The sequence below is a fragment of the Pristiophorus japonicus genome, chromosome 5, assembly GCF_044704955.1.
Source record: "Pristiophorus japonicus isolate sPriJap1 chromosome 5, sPriJap1.hap1, whole genome shotgun sequence".
NCBI lineage: Eukaryota > Metazoa > Chordata > Chondrichthyes > Pristiophoridae > Pristiophorus > Pristiophorus japonicus.
The window spans coordinates 193,997,225-194,010,459 of record NC_091981.1 but is presented as its reverse complement, the minus strand read 5'-3'; positions in this window follow the sequence as shown (position 1 = coordinate 194,010,459).

Sequence of the window (13,235 nt, the reverse complement as noted above, 5' to 3'; positions counted from 1 at the left end):
TGGACAGCAAATTGTACCAGGCCCTACCGGCAGTGTCATGTATCTTACATTATTATATATAACTGTATCCTAACATGCTATACATGACTGTAATAAGATATGACCTGTAACCACCAGGGGTGCACTTGCAAGAGACAGGTATATAAGGGCAGGTCTCAGGCAAGTGCAGCATTCCAGAGCTGTGAAATAAAGGTGCAGGTCCAGAGTGACCTTGACTTCATTGCATGCCTCGTGTGAATCTGTACTGAGGGGACAGGACTTTACAGTGGCAACGGGTTACGGGATTACAGAATCCACAGAATGGCGAACAACGGATCAGATGAAAAGTACAATGCGGGAAACAATTGGGAGGACTTAATAGAAAGGCTCCAGCAAAGCTTTGTAACCAAAGATTGGTTAGGCGATGATAAGGCAGACAAGAGAAGAGCCCATCTCTTGACCAGCTGTGGCTCGAAAACATACGCTTTAATGAAGGATCTGTTGGCACCCGAGAAACCAGCAAGCAAGTCGTTTGAAGAATTGAGCACACTGGTAAGAGACCACCTGAAGCCAGCGAGCAGCCAACACATGACCAGACACAGGTTCTACAACTACAGACGCTCTGTGGGCAATAGCATACTCGACTTCGTGGCGGAACTTCGGAGGTTGGCTAGTTTATGTGAGTTCTCTGATGAACTGAGGCGAGAAATGCTGAGAGACTTTTTCATTGAAGGAATAGGCCATGCAGGCATATTCCGAAAGCTCATAGAGACCAAGAACCTGACCTTAGAGGCAGCAGCACTGGTTGCACAGACATTCTTGGTAGGGGAAGAAGAATCGAGGTTGATTTACAATGCAGGTACGACAACTAACAAAATATTGGAACAAGAAGTTTACAGCACTAAACAAGCTGCTACCCCCACACACAGACAAAACCGGGAGAACAAGCTCTCGACAGCAGGCAGAAGCCATCAAGGGCCACAGGAACGGCCGTTCACACCTCATCAACCCACAATGCGAGCAATCAACTACAAACTGAGAGAAGCTCAAGAGAGATCAGCCAGACGCAGCTCATTCTTTGGAAACTCTTTGAACAATGGAACAGGTCTGTGCTGGAGGTGTGGGGGTGGGCACTCGGCAAGGGGATGTCGATTTCAGCAGGCTGTTTGCAGAAATTGTGAATATACAGAGCATTTGGCCCGCAGGTGCAAAAAAACGGCAGCTCGGCTGGTATACGAATCGGATGGGTCGGAAAGCGGACCAGAAGATGGTGGGGACAGTACCCGGGACACCGGTGTACAGTGGGTCAACACGATCAATGGCCGTTGCTCCTACAACAGGATGCCTCCTATAATGATGAGGGTCCTACTCAATGGGATATCTGTCAACATGGAGCTGGATACAGGAGCGAGTCAATCTCTCATGGGCGCTCAACAATTTGAACAACTGTGGCTGCATAAAAGAGACAGACAAAAACTCACAAGGGTCAACACCACACTAAGGACCTATACCAAAGAAATCATACCAGTCCTCGGCAGCGCCATGCTCTCTGTCACACACAAAGGGACAGTGAACAGACTTCCCCTGTGGATTGTCCCCGGAGACCCCCCAGCACTGCTGGGGAGAAGCTGGCTGGCAAAACTAAACTGGAAATGGGATGATGTCCATGCCATGTCATTAGAGGAACGGACCTCCTGCTCAACAGTTATAAAGCGATTTGAACATCTCTTTCAGCCAGGTGTGGGCACTTTCAAAGGGGCCAAAGTCAAAATCTACATCACACAGGATGCTAGACCGGTCCATCACAAGGCCAGAGCTGTACCCTATGTGATGAGGGAAAAGATTGAACACGAACTAGACAGGCTTCTGCGGGAAGGCATTATATCACCTGTGGAATTTAGCGACTGGGCAAGTCCCATCGTCCCAGTCATGAAGCCTGATGGATCCGTACGAATCTGTGGGTGCTACAAATCTACCATAAACAGAGTCTCCCTACAGGACCAGTACCCGCTGCCCAGAGCGGAGGACTTATTTGCCACATTGGCTGGAGGTAAACTTTTCTCAAAATTAGACCTCACATCTGCGTATATGACGCAAGAATTGACCGAGGAATCCAAGCTACTCACCACCATCAACACACATCGAGGCCTTTTCATGTACAATCGATGCCCATTCGGCAGCAGGTCAGCAGCTGCCATATTCCAGCGCAACATGGAGAGTCTGCTCAAGTCCATCCCGGGGACGGTTGTATTTCAAGACGACATACTTATCACGGGCAGGGACACCGACTCCCAATTTGGAGGAAGTACTAAAGCGGTTGGATCGGGTAGGTCTACGAGTCAAGAAATCCAAGTGCCTGTTTCTCGCACCCGAGGTTGAATTTTTGGGCAGAAGGATTGCCGCTGATGGAATCCGCCCAACAGAGTCCAAAACAGAAGCAATTCGCCTGGCACCCAGGCCCCGGAATGTCTCAGAACTGCACGCCTTTCTCAGGCTACTCAATTACTTTGGGAACTTTATGCAGAACTTAAGCACGCTGCTGGAGCCTCTCCACGTGCTACTCATAAAGGGGTGCAATTGGTTTTGGGGTGACGCCCAGGAACGCGCCTTCAATAAGGCACGCAACCTTCTGTGTTCCAACAGTATTTGACTTTCTTTGACCCAGGTAAAAAGCTAGTTCTCACATGCGATGCGTCAGCGTATGGGGTCGGGTGCGTTTTGCAACATGTCAATAGTGCGGGCAAATTACAACCCATAGCTTATGCCTCCAGGTCACTTTCGCGCGGGTACGGAATGGTGGAGAAGGAGGTGCTCGCGTGCGTGTGCGGTGTCAAAAAGATGCACCAATACCTTTTCGAGGCCAAGTTCGCGTTAGAAACCGACCACAAGCCCCTCACGTCCCTTCTATCCGAGAGCAAGGCAATAAACGCCAACGCCTCAGTGCGAATTCAACAGTGGGCACTCATGCTGGCATCCTACGACTATACCATAAGGCACAGACCAGGTACAGACAACTGTGCCGATGCGCTCAGCAGGCTACCCCTGGCGACCACGGAAGGGTCTGACGAACAGGACTGTGAGATAGTCATGGCAATCAATGCCTTTGAGTCCACAGGTTCGCCCATGACGGCTCGCCAAATCAGAGCCTAGACGGCCAGCGACCCCACGTTATCCTTAGTAAAAAGATGTGTCCTAACCGGTGACTGGGCAGAGGCTTGCGATGCCTGCCCCGAGGAATTCAAACCCTTTCACAGGCACATGCATGAGCTATCACTACAAGCAGACTGCCTGATGTGGGGCAGCCAAGTAGTCATGCCTCTGCGAGGCAGAGAGGCATTTGTCCGGGAGCTCCACCGCGGGCACCCAGGGATCGTTCTCATGAAGGCCACAGCCAGATCCCACGTCTGGTGGCCTGGTATTGACGCTGACCTGAAACTCTGCGTCCGAAGGTGCACCATTTGTGCCCAACTCAGCACTGCCCCCAGGGAGGCTCCACTGAGCCCCTGGCCTACCAAACCGTGGTCGCGGGTGCACGTAGACTATGCGGGCCCATTCATGGACAAAATGTTCCTCGTAGTTGTAGATGCATTTTCAAAATGGATCGAATGCACCATTTTAAACTCGAGCACAACCTCCACCATTGTGGAGAGCCTCACAACCATGTTTGCAATGCATGACATATTGGTCAGTGACAATGGTCCGTGCTTCACCAGTGCAGAATTCCACGACTTTATAATTGACCACGGCATAAATCACGTCAAGACGGCACTGTTCAAGGCGGCCTCCAACGGCCAGGCGGAGAGAGCAGTGCAAATCATTAAACAAGGCATGTTTAAAATCCAAGGTCCCAAACTGCAGGGTCGCCTGTCTCGACTGCTGCTGGCATACAGATCTCGTCCGCACTCATTGACTGGGATCCCCCCCGCGCAACTGTTGATGAAAAGGACTTTAAAAACAAGTCAGTGTTGCTCCAGGAGCGAAACGGTCAGCTGAGACCAGTGGTGTACTCCTCCAGGGTCCTCACGGAGGTAGAAAAGGGATACTCCAATTGTGAGAGGCACTTGCTTGCCACCCACTGGGCAGTAAAGAGAGCTCAGATCTTTACCGGAGTATCCCCCATTACACTCCTCACCCATCATACCCCGACGCAGATGCTGTTGGACGGGAGGATTAAGGACCGGACAGTGAGCAGTGCTAGAATCACTCGCTGGACCCTCCTCCTCTCCCAAATGACTTTAAAGGTCAAGGGTCTCTGCGAGCCCAGGCTCGCAGCAAATTTAATGTATCCAGGGCAGCCGCATAGATGCTCTGTGGAGCGGGTATGGGACATCAACTTTGGATTTCGGGCAGGGATACACTCCACAGGCCGCGAGATCTACGTTGATGGCTCCAGTTCAGTTTCCGCGGGTACAAGACTCACGGGCTGCGGAGTTTGGGATCCTAAGGCAGGGATTGCCTTGGCTCTTAAACTCCCATGCACCCTGAGCGCCCAGCAGGCGGAACTCTCGGCGGTGATGTATGTGGTCACACACTCCGAGGAATTCCCTACCCCATACACAATTTGCTCGGACAGCGTGTTCACTTGCAATTCGTGTACAGAGTATCTGGCGATTTGGTCACGCCGGGGGTACACCTCTGCGGATGGGAAGCCCCTTTTAACAAACCCCTGCTAGAAAAGATCGTGGCTGCAGTGGGAGAAACCGGGGATGTATATATCCATAAGGTAAAGGCCCACTCCAAAACTGAGCCACGGGGGGAAGGTAACCAGCAGGCAGACCTGCTGGCAAGGGAAGGTGCTCGTACAGGTCGCCCATGGGACCCATACGAGGCAGGCAGGATAGCAGCAGCAAGAAGCAAGCCAGGGACACAAGGGAGCGTAGGGGCGGCTGCGGCCCTGGACCTTAAAGTAGTCCAGATGCAGGATCCGGTCCTGAAGGCTGCCTTGGCTGCTATCAAAAAGGGGGAAAAGGCGGAGGGCCCATACAGTGCTGCAGATATTGCTGTGCGGGAAGGCATGTTGTTTAAAGGGGACAAATGGGTAGTGCCGCCACAACACCAGAGGGAATTCCTTCAGCTGGCCCATGAAGGTCCAGGTGCGGGACACCCCGGGCCGGAATCTACCTGGCAACGGGTAGAAAAGGCAGGGTGGTGGCCAGGCCTCCGGGAAGACGTCCGCGACTTCTGTGCGGGCTGTCTGGTTTGTGCTGCAAACAACCCGTACCTCCAGAAAAGGAAGGTGCCTATGGGACACGTCAGGCGGGTAGAGGGACCATGGCAGTCGATCCAGATCGACTACATCGGACCCCTCCCGGCCGCCCAGAAAGGTTATAAATACTGCCTCGTCCTGGTGGATGTGTTTTCCAAGTGGGTGGAAGCCTTCTCTTGCCGAACAGCTACCGCGGTGGGGACTGCAAAAATCCTGATGAGGGAGGTGTTCTCTCGGTGGGGTCTACCTCAAATCGTGGAGTCCGACCGGGGAAGCCACTTCACCGGTCAGGTGATGCAGGCCACCCTAAAGGTGCTGGGGATAAGAGCCAAATGGCATGACGCCTACAACCCTCAGTCCTCAGGCCCCGTAGAACGCCTGAACCGGACCCTAAAGGAAAGGCTGCGCAAGGAGACGGGAGACTCACCGAACAAGTGGGTGGAGGTCTTACCGTTGGTCCTCATGGGAATCCGGGCCAGTCAGTCAAAGAGCACAGGGTACTCACCCCATGAGCTGATGACTGGCCGGATCATGAGAACCCCAGTGCATGTGTTGGCGCTGGTTCTCACCGAAGGGCAGCTTCGAGAGGTGAACCGGGATCGCTTCGTCAGGAATCTGTTTGAACAGCTTCAACAGATTCATTGACAGGCGGCCAACAACATGGGTAAACAGCACCGTGCCAATCGGCTGCTGCTGGAACCCCATAGTCACCATGATTGGGAGGTGGGCGACCAGGTGATGGTGAGATGCTTTGCCCGGGTCGGGGTATTTGAACCACTGTATATGGGACCATACAGCATAGTCGACAAGGCTAGCCCTATGGTCTATGCGGTTCAATTGCCTTGCCGGGTGACGTGGTATCACATTAATCAGTGTAAATTGTTTGACCCCAAAAGAGGTAAAAAACAGAGGGGACGAGCAAGGGAAGGGAATCAGGCACTGGGGGAAGAACAGGCCCCGGTGGATTTGGAGGCTCCGGAGGAGGCAGCGGGCCCCGAAGCTCTACAGCCGGGGATGGTTTACTGCTCCAGTAAGGCTATCCCACCACTGGGTAGAGGTTCCCAGCCCACTAACAGAAGTAGGGAGAAAGGCTCCAAGGGGAAGCTGAACCTCCCATGGTGGATCAGCTGGGGCTAGCCCAAGAGGTGGAGGAGATAGCATTGCAGCCCATAACGTGAGACTCTGCACCGACAGTAAGGAAGAGTGACAGAGTGCCACAGCCCAGGGCGCCGTGGTTCCCTGTTTACTCAGACCGAAAAGGCGAAAGACAACAGGGACGGTGCTCTGTTGCGCTAGCAAGGGTCTCCACCGATTATCCGGGGCTCGGGAGGGCAGCACAAGACTCATTAAGGGGAACTATACGAGCCCCCCAGCGGTGGGCATCCTGGTCCCCAGGGTACGGTCAGCCGAGTGGTCGACGACGCCTGTACAGTGACAGGATGTAGCCTGGCCACCCGGGGACGGGTGGCGGTATATATATTTTCCCTTCCTGTTTTGTTACTTTGTGTTGTGTGCATATGTGTTTAGGTAAGGCAGTGACGGTTGGGTACAGCATTTTATGTTTGGAACATGTTAAGCGGGCCGAGCCTGGAGAGGTCTCTCAAGGCAAGGCCATGTTCTTCTTGCCTTTCAGATGTCAATACCTCCCTACTGGACGTTAGTGATGCTGGTATCGCTAAGGATCTGCACCGGGCACCGAGGGGACACCGAGGACTCCTTGGTTTTCGGATGCTCCGGGGGCAGAGCGCCGACAGTGACCACAGGAGAAGGGACTCCAGCGGCGGAAGGCCGGGTCAGCTACTCCCACAAGAAGAGATGGCCTGGGTGGTTGGGATCGAACTCCACCAAGTACTCCAACCATAAGGACTTTACCTACGGAGAGGCCTCCATCCCCTGCCCGGAGATCACTGTGGCCACTTCCAGAGTGAGAATGACAGAAGGCAGGAAGGTACGCCTAACTTGCCAAGGGAACATACCTCTGGGACGGTGGAGGTGGTTCAGAAAGCTCAAGAGGGACGTGGGAGACCGACACTCGGACTGGGAACGTCTCGATAATGATACCTACCGAACCATCATGGGGTCATCTGGCGAGGTCACGGTGTGCTGGGAGAAATGGTGGGCGTACGACCAAGGAATTTATTTGTGTATGTGGGGATCCACTCACGTGTGTTCAGAGAGGGTCTCCATTGCTTTCTATGGGTGTGGTGGTCAGGATGCCCGTGATAGGAGCGTCCCCACGACCAGCACCCCTGTACCGAGTGGAGAATATGGGAGCCATTTGTGGAGGGGTGCATGTTCGATTCCAAGAGGTCCCACCTTATGTCACAATGTGGGAGCACACTGTGACAGGTACAGACCTCTCGGGTTGTCGGAGCAGAGGAGCACAGGTAATCCTGTGCCCCCAGCACTTGAACGCTTTTACAAGGCCACAATACGGGTTCAGCACTGCTGGGGCAGAGCCCATCAATTGCACAATGGAGGTAATGGCCCCTAACCACATGCCTCCACAGGTAGCATATGTAGGCGGTGGGACATAGTGTCACCACAAGTACTCAACGGTATGAACACCGACCGGGAAGGTAGTGTCTCATACCGTACAGCAGCTTTTGCTTTAAACCCAGTTCAGAGGTTCAAGTGGCACACACCAGAATCACACCCATCCCTGAACCTTCCACGATTCACCTCACGGTACAAAACAACCTCAGCCACCTACAACAATATGTCGCCCATTTTGGCTATCCCTTTGCCCCACTACCTGAAAAACTTACAGCCCTCCTCCAGGCAGTGGATTTGTCTCAAAAACATTTTTACACCATGAAGCAGAAAACTGAAATTCTAGCAGGGGAGATTGCCCAGATTAAACCCCCAGCATGGTGGGATTTGGGGATATGAGCAGACATACCTGCGTGGATCCGGGTGGGATCACATGCCTTAGTAATCGGCCAATTCCTGATTGTAGCTTATCTGCTAGTTACAAGCTGTAAGCTCAGGAGAAAAAGAAAAAGAAAGCAGTTCCTCAGGCTACTACACAGATAGGAGAGCCGTTGCTAAACACTCAAGGCGTGTAAACAAAGCTTGACCGTGACACTTAGGCAGTTTTGTTATTCCCAGGGATGACTGCGTTTTCATACATGGCCCCTGGGGAGTTTGCAGGGCAGGTTTCTTTGTTTTACGGTTAAGACTGAAATGAGACTCAATGTACAATTACTGCTGTAACCTTAAGTACATATATGTATATTGCTGTCGTATATTGTAACCTGTTGGATTCTGTGTTTTGTACCACGTTAAAAGGAATTACGATATATATCGACGGGATCAGTTTGGAGTTAAACTGGGGAAAGTTGGGCAATTTGGAAGACCTAGGGTTTTCTCACCACCCTGAACTTTGACACACTCGAGTGGTGTCTGACTGTGTCAGATGGGGGATTATGTAGGGGAGGACGAAAACCCCTCATTTTACCCAGAAGGAAAAGGGCTGTGGGATCTGTCTGTGCTACAATGTGAAATTGAAACCGAGATGGTTTGACCTTGGCAGAGCAGTGATTGGACGGGGGGAGGACACCGGAGAGCCAATGGTGAGACAGAGACAGCCCGAAGCATGGGGCTTTCAAGCCAATGGGAGAGCACTTGCTCGAAAACGGTGGGACTGACTCATTGCCATTATCAGGCTATTGTCTTCCCCATGTTTACACTATGGAAGGAAATTATGCAGACCTTCAGAAAACTAGGGAACCCAAAACAAACCAAGGGCCTACACAATGGCTACAGGAGGCCAACCCAATCAACCCTTACTCAAACCTTGAGTAGGTTAGAGAAAACTGAATTGGAGGGAAATTATGCAGACCTTCAGAAAACTAGGGAACCCAAAACAACCCAAGGGCCTACACAATGGCTACTGGAGGCCTAAACAATCAACACCCACCCAAACCTTGAGTAGGTTAACATCAGTGGGAAAAAACCTGCAATAATCTAAAACTGCTGCATTTTTCAAAATCACAAAGCCCACCAATGGGAAGAATCGATTTCAGCAGGATACTTCCTTCCAGTACAAAAACACCCATCAACCATTACCCTTTGCTTCCTGCCTCTGAGCCAATTTTGGATCGAACTTGCCACTTTGCCCTTGATCTCATGAGCTATTATTTTTGTGACCAGACTGCCATGTGGGACCTTATCAAAAGGCTTGCTACAATCCATATACACTACATGAAACGCACTACCCTCATCGACCCTCCTGGTTGCCTTCTCAAAAACTTCAATCAAGTTAGTCAGACATGACCTTCCCTTGACAAATCCATGCTGACTGTCCTTGATTAATCCATGTCTTTCCAAATGAAGATTCATCCTGTCCCTCAGGAATTTTAACAGTAATTTTCCCACCACCGAGGTTAGGCTGACAGGCCTGCAATTATTCGGTCTTTGTCGTGAAGGTACTCCCACAGTACTGTTAGGAAGGGAGATCCAGGATTTTGACCCACAATTTCGGTTCTGATCACACATATAAATCTGAAGTGTTAAGTGTTTGCTATCCTGGACTCACTATTAAAATATTATCTAGACATCAGGGCCAGGGAAGATACTTTTGAGACCATTGAGAGCAAGCAATTACCTATGAGAGTAATCTTAAATACAGAGGCCAAAGCATCTAGGTTAAGAAGGGAAGAATAGATACAAAAACATAACAGCTTCTACGTGATTTTTCCCTTAAACAATTTGGTCACACGGGACTGGCTCAAAATAACTGAGTTATGTATATCCCCTGGGTAGCATTGGTTGACACCCACTCCTTTTGGCTGTTAATCACAAATGATCTGTACATTGAAGAATTGAATCCTTTTCTATTCATATAGGGGCTAGATTAACAAGAAATGCAATTCTTAAAGTGATAGTGGCCGGCACTTTGGGGAAATGGGACAGCTAGCCAAAGGCGTTTGTTCCTACTGACTGTAAAAAATGCTCAAATTGTGTTATATATGTAAACACTACTGAAGTGTAAGACTTGCCATCAGGGGGCACACCTGTGGGAGACCCACGGGTCACCTGCACACCCTGGGCAAGCAGATATAAAAGGCAGACAACAAAGCTGCCTCCTCACTCTGGAATCACAATAAAGAGACCAAGGTCACAACAGTTTGAGCTTAAGATATGCAGTCTTGTGGAGTTATTCTAAACGTAACAATTGGTGACGAGTAACAGATCATGAACTTTCATGCAGTTATGGCTGCCATTGGTATTCTTGAGAGATTTGTTGAGGGTGATGATTGGGAAGCATTCGTTGAGCATCTTGACCAGTTCTTCGTGGCCAACGAGCTGGAAAAGTAAAAAACCGCGATCAAGCGCAGGGCAATTCTCCTCACCGATTGCGGGACCAGGATATATGGCCTCATCAAAAATCTGCTAGCACCGACGAAACCAATGGAGAAGACATATGAAGAGCTGTGCATGCTGGTTCGGGAACACCTCAAACCGAAGGAGAGCATCCTGATGGCCAGGTATCGCTTTTAAATGCACCACCGCTCCGAGGGCCAGGACGCCTTGTGGGACAGTGCGTATTTGCTGGATTTTTGGGGGAAGTGTTGCGGGACTTTTTCATGCTTGGAATCGGCCACAAGGTTATTCTTCGCAAACTGCTCTCTGCCGAATCCCTAGATCTGAGCAAGTCCATCATGGTAGCCCAGGCTTTTATGTCCACAAACTAAGCAGATATCATTGCAGCATTGGAAGTACTGTGCATAAAATAACGCCTTCAGCAGGCAGAACAGTACATGGCAGGGCCTACACGTCCATGGAGGCCAGACCTAGGATGACTCAGAGCCCACCGTGGGGCATGAATGTGAATCCATTCGCACCATGTTGGCACTGCGGTGGTAATCATCGAGCCCATCAATGTCGATTCAAGCACTACGTGTGCAAGGGCTGTGGAACAATGGGGCACCTCCAGTGAATGTGCAGACGTGCTGCGACTCACCACGTGGCAGAGTCGGCAAATGATGACCGATCCAGCGCGGATCATGCTGAACGAGTAAGAGAGGCAACTCAACCCGAGGCTGAAGAGGAAGTGCATGGGGTACACACCTTCACCACCAAAAGCCCTCCGATAATGTTAAAAGTCAAATTAAACGGCATTTCAGTTTCCATGGAATTGGACACAGGGGCAAGTCAGTCAATTATGAGCCAGAAGGCTTTTGAGAAGCTGTGGGACAACAAGGCACAAAGGCCAAAGCTAAGCCCGATCCACACCAAGTTGTGCTCTTACACCAAAAAGCTCATACCAGTCATTGGCAGTGCAGCAGTGAAGGTATCGTACGATGGATTTACCACTATGGATTGTACCAGGCAATGGCCCAACGCTGTTCGGCAGAAGCTGGCTAGGAAAGTTCCGATGGAACTGGGACGACATCAAAGCACTGTCTTCGGAGGATGACGCCTCGTGCGCCCAAGTGCTAAACAAATTCCCGTTGTTATTCGAGCCAGGCATCGGAAACTTCACAGGTGCCAAAGTGCAGATCCATCTAGTCCCTGATGCACAACCTATTCATCACAAGGCCTGAACAGTTCCATACATGATGCAAGAGAAAGTCGAGATTGAGCTGGACAAACTTCAACGAGAGGCGATCATATCGCCAGTTGAGTTCAACAAGTGGGCCAGTCCAATTGTGCCGCTGTTGAAGAGCGATGGGATGGTCAGAATCTGCGGGGACTACAAGGTAACGATCGACCGAGTCTCGTGACAGGACCAGTATCCACTACCCAAAGCAGATGACCTGTATGCAACACGAGCAGGGGGGAAGTCGTTCATCAAGCTGGATCTAACCTCTGCTTACATGACACAGGAGCTGGTTGAATCTTCAAAAAAATTGATGTGCATCATCAGCACAGAGGACTGTTCATATACCACAGATGCCTCTTTGGGATTCACTCAGCGGTGGCCATCTTCTAGAGAAACATGGAGAGTCTGCTGAAATCGGTTCCACGCACCGTGGTGTTCCAAGACGAGATCTTGATCACTGGCTGCAGCACCACCGAACACTTGCACAACCTGGAAAAGATTTTCAAGCGACTGGACAGAATGGGACTCAGGCTGAAGCGCTCCAAGTGTGCTTTCCTGGCGCCAGAGGTCGAATTTCTGTGGATAAAGATTGCGGCAGACGGCATAAGACCTATGGACTCCCAAGTGGGAGGCCATCAAGAATGCACCCAGACCACAAAATGTGATGGAGCTGCGTTTGTTCCTGGGACTCCTCAACTATTTTGGTAACTTTCTACCGGGGTTGAGCACTTTGCTGGAACCATTGCATTTATTGCTACGCAAAGATGACGGCTGGGATTGGGGTAAATCTCAAGGGACAGCCTTTAATAAGGCCAGAAACCTGCTATGTTCTGACAAGTTACTTATATTGTATGACCCGTGTAAACGTTTAGTACAAGCTTGTGATGCATCTTCGCTGTGTGTTACAGCAAGCCAATGTGTCAGGCAAACTGCAACCGATTGCATATGCATCCAGAAGCTTATCTAAGGCTGAAAGAGCCTACAGGATGGTTGAGAAAGAAGCATTAGCATGCATATACGGGGTTAAGAAAATACACCAATACCTATTTGGGCTCCGGTTCGAGCTCGAAACCGACCACAAGCCACTCATATCATTGTTCTTCGAAAGCAAAGGTATTAACACCAATGTTTCGTCCCGCATCCAAAGATGGGCACTAACGTTATCGGTGTCTGATTATGTAATCTGCCACAGACCAGGCACTGCGAACTGTGCGGATGCCCTCAGTCGGCTACCATTGCCCACCACCGGAGACTTTTTCCTTGTAATAAATGTTTTTGAGGGTGAGGGCTCACCCGTCACGGCTCGCCAGATCAGGACTTGGACTAGCCAGGACCCGCTATTATCATTAGTAAAAAGCTGCGTCCTCAATAGGAGCTGGTCGGCGGTCCCAAGACAAAATGAAGCCGTTCCACCGATGCAAAGACAAAATGTCCATCCATTTGGACTGCCTCCTATGGGGGAATCATGTAATTTTGCCAAAAATGGCAGGGAAACGTTCA